General features: G+C 34.3%; 1 pseudogene; it reads left to right on the top strand.

Annotated features, from left to right (window-relative positions):
* The first annotated feature begins 5,718 nt into the window (after positions 1–5,718).
* LOC138308146 (cannabinoid receptor type 1B-like) lies at positions 5,719–7,870 on the top strand (annotated as a pseudogene).
* The last annotated feature ends 4,421 nt before the right edge of the window (positions 7,871–12,291 follow it).

The following is a 12,291-nucleotide window of genomic DNA, read 5'->3' as shown; positions in this document are numbered from 1 at the left end:
CCATGCTATGGTGAGTATGCACACACTCCCACTATGCACACTCCCAATCTATGCTATGGTAGGAGTATGCACACTCCCAATCAATGCTATGGTAGGACATATGCACACTCCCAAAATCCATGCTATGGTAAGGAGTATGCACACTCCCAAAATCTATACTAGGGTATGGTATTGCACACGCCCAATCTATGCACACTTTGAGTATGCACACTCCCAATCCATGCTATGGTAATGAGTATGCACACTCCCAATCCATACTATAGGTAGGACCATATGCACACTCCCAATCTATGCTATGGTAGGACTATGCACACTCCCAATCTATGCTATGGTAGGACTATGCACACTCCCAATCCATGCTATGGTAGGACTATGCACACTCCCAATCCATTGCTATGGTAGGACTATGCACACTCCCAATCTATGCTAGGGTAGGACTATGCACACTCCCAATCTATGCTAGGTAGGTATGAGTATGCACACTCCCAATCTATGCTATGGTAGGAGTATGCACACTCCCAATCTATGCTAGGGTATGAGTATGCACACTCCCAATCTATGCTAGGGTATGACTATGCACACTCCCAATCCATGCTATGGTATGAGTATGCACACTCCCAATCTATGCTATGGTATGATGACTATGCACACTCCCAATCTATGCTATGGTAGGACTATGCACACTCCCAATCCATGCTATGGTAGGAGTATGCACACTCCCAATCCATGCTATGGTATGAGTATGCACACTCCCAATCCATGCTATGGTCTGAGTATGCACACTCCCAATCCATGCTATGGTAGGACTATGCACACTCCCAATCCATGCTATGGTATGACTATGCACACTCCCAATCCATGCTATGGTAGGAGTATGCACACTCCCAATCTATGCTATGGTAAGAGTATGCACACTCCCAATCTATGCTATGGTAAGAGTATGCACACTCCCAATCTATACTAGGGTATGAGTATGCACACTCCCGATCCATGCTATGGTAGGACTATGCACACTCCAAATCCATGCTATGGTAGGACTATGCACACTCCCAATCCATGCTATGGTAGGACTATGCACACTCCCAATCCATGCTATGGTAGGACTATGCACACTCCCAATCCATGCTATGGTAGGACTATGCACACTCCCAATCCATGCTATGGTAGGACTATGCACACTCCCAATCTATGCTATGGTAAGACTATGCACACTCCCAATCCATGCTATGCTGTATGGTAATGAGCTATGCACACTCCCAATCCATGCTATGGTAGGACTATGCACACTCCCAATCTATGCTATGGTAGGACTATGCACACTCCCAATCCATGCTAGTGGTATGAGTATGCACACTCCCAATCCATGCTATGGTATGACTATGCACACTCACCATTCTATCTAGGTTATAGTATTCACATCCATGCTATGGTAGGACTATGCACACTCCCAATCGATGCTATGGTAGGACTATGCACACTCCCAATCCATGCTATGGTAAGAGTATGCAACACTCCCAATCCATACTATGGTCTGAGTATGCACACTCCCAATCTATGCTATGGTAGGACTATGCACACTCCCAATCCATGCTATGGTAGGACTATGCACACTCCCAATCTATGCTATGGTAGGACTATGCACACTCCCAATCTATGCTATGGTAGGACTATGCACACTCCCAATCTATGCTATATTTTGGTATTCAGCCAAATTAAAGTGATGAGAAGTTTTTTAACTACTAAATAAGACGTGCATATTTATACCGTTTTTACAACACATGATCAAAATAACAAGTGCAAAATATGCAAAAAAGGATACAACATATTTGGAAGCTTTTGTTTTTTGTATTTTCCGAAATATTAACTACCAAAATGTGTGTTTTGCCAAAAATCTAAGTATAAAACACTTGGCACGATCAGTCAACTTAACAGGTTAATATTTAGTTTTTTTTAGCTAATGTATTATCGATCATGCATTAATATCAAAGAAAAGGTAATCCTTTAAGACATAAAACAAACTGATATTGTTCAGGATATTATAAATCTAATAAATAACAATTGTTTTTAGATTTTTAAATCTAAAAATAACAAAAACGGTAATGCTAGCTAAATTCAAAAGGTTTTGAGCCGTTTTCATCCTTCTTTATTTCTTGGACTGACTGAAATTATTGTATCATTTCAACTTATTTGTACTAACCTAAAGTTTGTCTTACTATATACCCGATTTCATATTGCGAGTATTGCAAACACAGCACATATTGTACTTAAAAAGTGGTCAAAAGTGTGATTTCTTTATGTTGTCTTATTTTTCGGGTGTTAAAAAACGACTTTCCAAACATATGATTTTTGGCGACTTTTTTTCTTGTTAAAATACGAAGATCCTCCAACCCAAAAAGCAGAAAACACATTTTGTTGCAATTATTTGGAGGTTAGGCCTCTATTTTTCGTATTTTTACTGGACTATATATACATTTCTACATGCATATTATTTGTTATTTGACACTATGGTCGAAACAGCTGGGGAACTGAATGAAACAGCCAATCCAAATTTTGCGGGAAAATTGTATAAGCATCCGGAGCGCAGGACAAAAAGTTCTTTTCTATCCGATGTCTGTAAGATATTTCAAACATCTACACAAACATCCAGATGGTATATTAATAAGATATGTTAGTTTTGGTTATTTACAAAATATGAAATGATAACATAAAACGGAACAGTAGTGTCTCGATCTCACCTTAGCAGCAGAATAATGTACATAATAATGTACATAATAATTTACATAATAATGTATTAGTTAACATACTTACTTTAGCGCTGTTAATTTAAGCGTAATTGTTAAAATGTTAATTATGATGTATTAGTGCGGATATGAAATGCAATGTGCAATATCGGAAATACCCCATTTACAAAATTAAGCTCTGTACATGAAATAGCGCTTCAAAGATCGAGCGATAAACAAGGAAATGTAACTATCGCTAGAATAAGTATATTTACAGTCTGTGGTTACAATAATGTACGAGAAATAGTCCCACACCGTTAATGGCTGTAAATGATGTTGTAGTAATAATGTACGCGAAATAGTCCCACACCGTTAATGGCTGTTAATGATGTTGTAGTAATAATGTACGACAAATAGTCCCACTCCGTTAATGGCTGTTAATGATGTTGTAGTAATAATGTACGACAAATAGTCCCACTCCGTTAATGGCTGTTAATGATGTTGTAGTAATAATGTACGACAAATAGTCCCACTCCGTTAATGGCTGTTAATGATGTTTTAGTAATAATGTACGACAAAAAGTCCCACTCCGTTAATGGCTGTTAATGATGTTGTAGTAATAATGTACGACAAATAGTCCCACTCCGTTAATGGCTGTTAATGATGTTGTAGTAATAATGTACGACAAATAGTCCCACTCCGTTAATGGCTGTTCATGATGTTGTAGTATCCCCTTATAGCCATGACTTCAAAACCGCCTTTGTTCAACCATGGTGAATTCGGTTATAATAGAGCCATGGATTTGACGCTTAATTAATGTAAGAGGATGAAAGAACAGGCGTAATGATATTCACACAGTACGCTGACTGCAGTAGGTGTAATCTGTGTCGACCTCCTAGATGATGGACAACCTAGATCAAACAGACATTTTCTATTGTGAAACACCTACGTATCTCATGAACACCGATATATCTATGTTTATCATGAAATCAGCATTGAAGTTGTCGGAATGCTCCTGTCTCACATATTCTACCGCGAATACTGTTGTCAGCGCTGATGGAAAATATTTTTATCTTAGAATTTCTACGCGTCCGCTAATTCAACGAAATACTTCCTATTCATGAAAGGCAAACAATATTTAAAAGACGAACGTACGTTTACATGCATATTTGAGACTGTTATAATTATCTCATCCATACATATAATATACACATCTCCACCTACCTTGTTTATATATAACTAAATAATATAAAAATGACGACTATCGCATTGGAAGAGAAGTCAACAACGAATTAACGTTACAAGCGAGTGAAAATAATGTGAATGGTTTTGGATTGGTAAGGGTTATTGCTTCCCTGACGATACATGTACAAATATAGGTTACATACAGGTCAGCTGCAATCTCAAACTAAAAGCTTACATCGTCAAAAGAGACATACAGTATATGTAAATACAATTCGTGGGTAAGTTCTATCGTGCTTTGGGCATTCTAATAGTTCTATTGAAAGAATAGTGCCTGTATATTTTGAAAACTTATAATGATAAAAAATAGTGAAATGACTTTGTTGTTATTTCTATATTAGTGGTAACATACCAATCTCAAATACAACCAAGATTTGCTTCAAATCATACATAACATATTACACAGTAGGCTCATACAAAATGGCTGTCTCCTTTTATCGGCGTCATGTCTTATGGCTTTATGTCAGGAAACTAGAGATAGTAAAAAAAAACCAGACAGATATTTAATTTCCTCTCCAGAGTTTAATCTGTGTATTAAATAAGCCCTATTGTCTTAACGACATTAATGAACTGTTGTGTTATTGGAGATGTATCATTGATTTCGGGTGTTACTTGGATAACGTCGACGGCATTAGAATCTCTAGGGGAACTGGATCTAACCATCACGATTAATCCATGATTAAACAAAATGCGTATTTCGATATTACAGACAATCAAAAGAATAATATGCATTTTTTTAAAATTAGTAGCAAAAGCAAACACAAAATGATAGTTTAAAACTGTTTACATGTATCTTCAGAAAGTTCAGCAAAGTAAAGTTATACAGTTATTCTTTTTTCACACAATTCAGAATAACAAACTACTGCCCAACTTACAATTGTACAGTGGACTGTTGTATCCTGTGTTTATTATAGCAACCTGTAGTTGGTGTCGGAATTGAGGCGAGCAGTACCATAACAATGTTTAAGATTAAACTGTTGTGAGCTCCACCGCCAACAGAGCATAAACGATACTCATCATTTGAACAATAATTGGTGTTTAATTATGTACATGTATATATATGTATAATTAATACAAAACATTATCTATTCTTCTTTTAATGTATGAGCAATCAGTACTTCATTTCATATACATGTAGGACATAGTGCCATTGATTTTTGTCGGGACGCAATTAATTATTGTGTATATTTTTATCTTGAAGTAAACCTAAAAATTTGAAAAAAATTAATGGTGGTAATCGTGTAAAGTTTGTTAATTTTGTAACGGAAGAAAATTACTAATTCGTCTGCTCCTGTTGTTGATAGAGTACAAATACCATTAGTGACGATCATGAAGCTCAATTTTGTCTATACAGCTGACGATCATGACGCTCAATTTTGTCTATACAGCTGACGATCATGAAGTTCAGATTTTCATATTTTTTCTATACAGGTAACAATCAAGAAGATCATATTTTCCTAAACAGCTGACGATCATGAAGCTCAGATTTTCCTATACAGCTGACGATCATGAAACTCATGTTTTTCTGTACAGCTGACGATCATGAAGCTCATATTTTCCTATACAGCTGACGATCATGAAACTCGTGTTTTTCTATACAGCTGAGATCATGAAGCTCATATTTTCCTATACAGCTAACGATCATAAAACTCATATTTTTCTATACAGGTAACGATCACGAAGCTCATATTTTCCTATACAGCTAACGATCATGACACTTGTTTACGTGCAGCAATAGGAAATTCTTAGAGGCGTAATGAACAATACAACAGTCTTCAACATCCTCAGGGTAAGTCCACATATCTCGAGTAAAGTTGTGCTGTCAAAAAATTAAATACAAAAATTATCTTAAGTTTATTTGATTTTTTGTTAAATAACAAAGCACAAATAACCCATAATTTTATTAAATACATAATGCACAATAACAATGTATTTTCCTTTAGCAAAAGGGTGTTAACACCATTTTTATAATTAATGTATCTTCACTTTGAACACAAGTTCAAGGCCCAGAACATCACGTAATGTTAATTCTTTGTAATTCTTTCTGTCGATTTTACCTTCACATTGTATGTCGATCAGGCTACATCATTTTGCTTTAGTATATATGAGGATCAAATACGGTTTTCCACTTGACGCAGAGACTATTTGTAACAACGTCGCTCTTATAACCGGAATAATAAGGCATTTAAGTATTTATATGTTGTGCCTAGTAAACCAAATACTAGCTAGGCATTTAGTAAATCATGCATGGTTTAATACCATTACACATGTTTGTTTTGACACGTTAATAAAATATTTGTTATGCTTATTATGTGCGCTATAAACGTTTTTTTCCAGAAAATTTGTTAAATCACGGATTGATTTCAAGGGCCTGATATGCCAATACATAGTGTTTACATGTCTTTGTTTCTTTCTGTATCCGAATTCAGGTGACCGCTATGGCCCTTGGGTCTCTTGTTTTCTTGTTCGTTCGTTTTGAGACTTCATTGTGTCTGTTTATGTCTCCATGTGGTACATGATATCTTACCAACACTAGCCAACATTTGAAAATAAACTCATTTAAAAATAACTACGAAAAGTTACACTGAGGGAAATCCTTTTTGTAGTCAATAAATTAAGTTATATTTTATTCATTTATTTAGATTTGGTCATAGTGATAAGATTTATAACGTTAACGTCATATACACATGTACACCTCACGTACGCAATGTATTGCATATATATATATATGTATTGCATATATGTGAATCCCAGTTTTGGAAGGCTGCCATATATTTATGTTGCATCTCGCTGTAATAGTTGGACTCTTGTACTTTTTATAGTACTATCACACTGAAGCATGCCGCCAAATGCACAAAAAGTACACCTCGCGTGGTCGCATGTATGTATCGTAGGATAAATGCGTCTTTAGACTTTAGGATAGATAACATACATAATTGAAGTTATGTTCCGTGTTATGTTCTTTTATGTTCCAGAATAACGGTAATGAAGGAGCAGACACTGCCGATGATATGTCCAATGCAATAAAGCCGTATCTGCTGCTGATACTGTTCATCCAGTGACTGTTGTCTACTGTCGGTAACCTGATCATCTGTCTGATGACCATTACGATGCCAACCCCGAGGAAGAGAACCTACGTCTACTTCATCCTCTGTCTCAGCTTCAGTGATATGTTGTTCGGATCATCTACGATTGATCATTATTTCCAGAGCAGCTTGGACTACATTCCAACATGGAGGTGTATATTATTGTTGATTTTATCCATGTCTGCTTTCCTTATTTCGTTAACACAAACATTCTTGATTTGTTTGAAGCGGACTCTCCATATAAACCACTTTCCGCACCCTGTATCTTTGGTATCTGATCAAAACCGCACGATTATAGTACTGGTCACATGGTCTACCTGTGTTCCGTATATTTGTGTATTTATATTTGAGGATATCTTTGTCAACTGTCCAGTCGTTACATACGGGATGGCTATCGTGTTTACGCCGCTGTACTCTGGTGTGATATTACAATATACATTCCTTCTGTATAAAATAAAAAAGCTACAACAGTCTATGTGTAACCTGCGCTTTGATCCCTCCAATCCGGTTGAAGTCGCGATGCCAAACTTAAGCCTGAAGCTCTTCAAAAACATATTCAAGACGTTGTCTGTATTTGTGATAATGTATGTTGTTTCTCTAAGCCCAGTACTGATCTTAATAGTCAACACGCTGGTCTCAGGAAAGGTTGACGGGGCAACTTTCGCTTTGTCTGTAATAGTTATCAATCTGAACAGTTTATTTTCGCCTTTACTTTACGTATGGAGATTTAAAGATGTACGACGGTTGTTCGAATGCTATAGTTTTAAGCCCATGTTGGGCAGTTGCAAACCTGGCACGTCCTTGCATGACCCTGGCTGTTAATAGGACGTTAACCTAATAAAATCAATTTTTTTGAAGTTTGACTCGGTGTCTCTATACTATTGTGATTTATTTTGGTAATATGAAACTACCGGTAGAATCTGGAAGTTGAAGAAGATTAAAAAGGAATGATAGAGTGCATTATGCAATATGGATAAAGGAAATTAATTTCATTGTTTGTTTCCATGTGATAATTTCAATGTTAGTCCAGATGCGGAGGGGTATGGCCCAAAATTTTCTGATATATATTTTTTCTCTGCTGATTATTCATCTATAGTGTGTGTATAATGAGATCCAGGTGGGTGTGGAGCTCTTACCCTTTGGCAATTCGAGTAATTCAAGATGGCGGACAAGATGGGCGTCAAATTCTTTAATTAAGCATAACTCTTTCAGTATTTGTCTAAGACGTATGGTTTTGGTGTCTAACCCCATATTTTTAATGTCAGGGAATCCATTGAGCACATAAAAAGTTTTTTGAATGCCTAAATAAAAGAGTTATCCAAAACGGCGTCCAAAATGGCCGCCGAAAAAGACTGGTGTTATAGTTTGAATTGATGGTATCGTTAAGTATTATAATGTTAAGGTGAATATTGAAAACTACATATGAATAAAATCCAAAATGGCGTCCGAAATAACATTCAAGATGGCCGCCAAACTATTCTAATTAGTCCAGTTGTCCAGCGGGGCAGCCCAAAAATTGCCTACAGTATAAAGTTGTGCCTTTCTTGACTATTTCCCACTGGGGTATATGAAGATATCCATGTGGGCGTTGAGCTCTCACATTTGGGCTATTCGAAATATTCAAGATGGCGTCCAAAATGGCCGCCATTTCACTAAAAATGCTATATTTACAAAAGTAACTGAAATATTATGTTGACTCTTTTTGTTAATTTTCAGATATTTTGTCATCAATAGAAAACTCCAAAACCATTTAGTTGATTTTATGATTTTTTAATCCGACCAACTCTCAAAACAGAAAGAAACAATGCTGGATAAGATAACCACTTAATTGGATCATTTTTATATACATATTACTTGCAGCATCATCCTGATATACATTTGGAAGTAATACCACTTGGATTTGGGGGGAAAACGTCCAATTTGAGTTTCTTGTAAACAAATTACTTTCATAATTATACATTCAGAAAACATTTGTATTCGATATTGTTTTAGACAGCAGAATAACAGAATATTTACTTAGCATTTGAATATCTATCATGACTTTAACAAGTCCATTTTAACCACTACCTGTGGTCGATTTGTAATTTTTGTAATACAGATTCTTCATCAAAATAACCAAATTTCACTAAACTGTTCATGGAGGTCTTGATGACTTTTTGATAACAGTAGAATATACTTAGCCATTATTCAACATATCACTTTTCCAAGTTCAAATTTGACACTTATCCGTTGCCGATTAATGATCTGTAGTGGGACATGTTTCATTACTACAATAACTGAATTTCGTCACTGTTCATCGTCAATGGTATCCTCCGTATAATCGGCTGCCTGGTGTATTCATTTGAGCATGTTTGTCCTCCTTGGCATTTACAGAAAACTGATCAGGACAAATTCGCGGTCTTGGAGCCCCATCTGATCGTACGACATGGGACTTCACTTCCACAGGAGCACCGTATTATTTTCAACAATTTCTTCAGGGCAAGGGGAGCATCATCAGGCACAGAAATAGGAGTCAGACACGTGGAATGTTTACCTCTTGACCAGCCGTGTTTAGTGGGATCTGGTGATGGCGGGTTCAGATCCAGGCTGTGCATCCAGATGCAAGCAAACATTGCTAGTTGGCAACTGGACTATGTTGAACAATTAAGATTATCAAAAATATCTAGGCAAAGTCAAAATAGAAGAAATGTTTAGAATGTTTATGAGAAGCTCTTTTGTAAGAGACTAATATTAGTTGATATATCCCTATTAATCTTATGAAGCCGCTGACGATTTCTGTTTCTAGTATTAGGTAACTGTGTAGTTGTTCATATTCGCGGGGGTTTGAATTTCGCTAAAGCTGCGGACTAGCCCTAATTCTTTCAAAATGCATGGTTTTACATACATGTATCAAACTCTCTGACACTTAGATGACTCTTTCAAACGCTACATTTTGTAGAAAGAGTTTCAGTGAACAAATAAGTTCCAAACAGTCAATCCCTAATTTTTACACCCGCGAAAAACAACAGTAGATCAGAATGAGTAATTTCTGTAAGACTGACACATTTGTATTTTCTACATCCAACAATTTGTTGTCTTGTCCAATGACATTAAAATTCATCCGAGAAAAAAAATCAACAATCGGGTACTAAACAAAAGACAATTGAATGTATTTATTCTTTTTCTCTTTATTTATCGCCCTTTGTCAAGTTCGATTGCGTATTAGTTATCCAAAAACTATATTTCTATAGAATTCCTATCTGCAAAAAATAAACTCGTTTAAAACCATGTTACCCAGCAATACACGAATACAGTTTGAATGACGTACAATATGGAATACAATGTATTTAAATTTAACATTTTCATTTTTTATATATAAAACATTTATCTAAGCCGTATATAACATGTACAAAAGCTACAATCACGTATTAGAGTATATTATCTGGATTACAATATCAAAAACAGCTGAATTACAGAGAATGTAAAGGAACAGAAGCTGTACATGTATGCTTGTACATGTAGGTCCGAAGTGATTTGAAAAAAGTGGGGAATGATTACTAGGTTTAGTTGAATTTCTTTTATTATGATAATTAATACATATATATTACAATGAGTACTTTGTTCAACACATATATACAGCAATAAGTATTATGATCAATACATATATATTACAATAAGTATTATGATCAACACATATATATTACAATAAGTATTATGATTAACACATATATATTACAATGAGTATTATGATCCATACATATATATTACAATGAGTATTATGTTCAACACATTTATATTACAATGAGTATTATGATCAATATATATATATATATATATTACAATGAGTATTATGATCAACTCATATATTTTACAATCAGTATTATGATCAATATATATTACAATGAGTATTATGATCCATACATATATATTGCAATGAGTATCATGATCAATACATATATTACAATGAGTATTATGATCAACTCATATATATTACAATGAGTATTATGATCAATATATATATATTACAATGAGTATTATGATCAATATATATATATTACAATGAGTATTATGATCAACACATATATATTACAATGAGTATTATGATCAATATATATATATTACAATGAGTATTATGATCAACTCATATATATTACAATGAGTATTATGATCAACTCATATATATTACAATGAGTATTATGATCAATATATATTACAATGGGTATTATGATCAATATATATTACAATGAGTATTATGATAAACACATATATATTACAATGAGTATTATGATAAACACATATATATTACAATGAGTATTATGATCAATATATATTACAATGGGTATTATGATCAGTATATATTACAATGGGTATTATGATCAATATATATTACAATGAGTATTATGATCAATACATATATATTACAATGAGTATTATGATAAACACATATATATTACAATGAGTATTATGATCCATACATATATATTACAATGAGTATTATGTTCAACGCATTTATATTTCAATGAGTATTATGATCAACACATATATATTACAATGAGTATTATGATCAACACATATATATTACAATGAGTATCATGATCAATACATATATATTACAATGAGTATCATGATCAATACATATATATTACAATGAGTATCATGATCCATACATATATATTATAATGAGTATTATGATCCATACATTTATATTACAATGAGTATTATAATCCATACATTTATATTACAATGAGTATTATGATCCATACATATATATTACAATGAGTATTATGCTCAACACTGCATATATATTGCAATGATTATTATAATCAATATATATATATATATATTACAATGAATATTATGATCAACACATATTGATTACATAATCCATTGTGACGTCAGACAGAAACAATTAAACGACACCAGGAAAAAGGACGTGACGTACATGTATGGATTACGAGGACGCCGGGACAAAATGATGGCCTCAGGCTGCTGAATTCTGTGTTATGTAGGTATTTGTAGTTATGTGATAAAAAGTATCATAAATTTGTGTTCATTTGATATGAGATCTTATGAAACTCGTCTCGAAGCTTCTTAGACTCAATTCCTAAAATCGCATATGAAATGATCACTCATGTAAGATCCTATATATACGTATTACAATGAGTCACAGTCACTTATGTAATCCTACCACCATGTCATTTAAAGACTACAGTTTTAATCATACTGTGCTCTACGATTTTTTTTTTTATTATCACCCACAGAAT

This window comes from Argopecten irradians, chromosome 14 (assembly GCF_041381155.1).
Source record: "Argopecten irradians isolate NY chromosome 14, Ai_NY, whole genome shotgun sequence".
Taxonomy (NCBI): Eukaryota; Metazoa; Mollusca; class Bivalvia; order Pectinida; family Pectinidae; genus Argopecten; species Argopecten irradians.
Note: the sequence above shows the minus strand (reverse complement) of the source record. Positions and strands in the feature narration are given on the sequence as shown.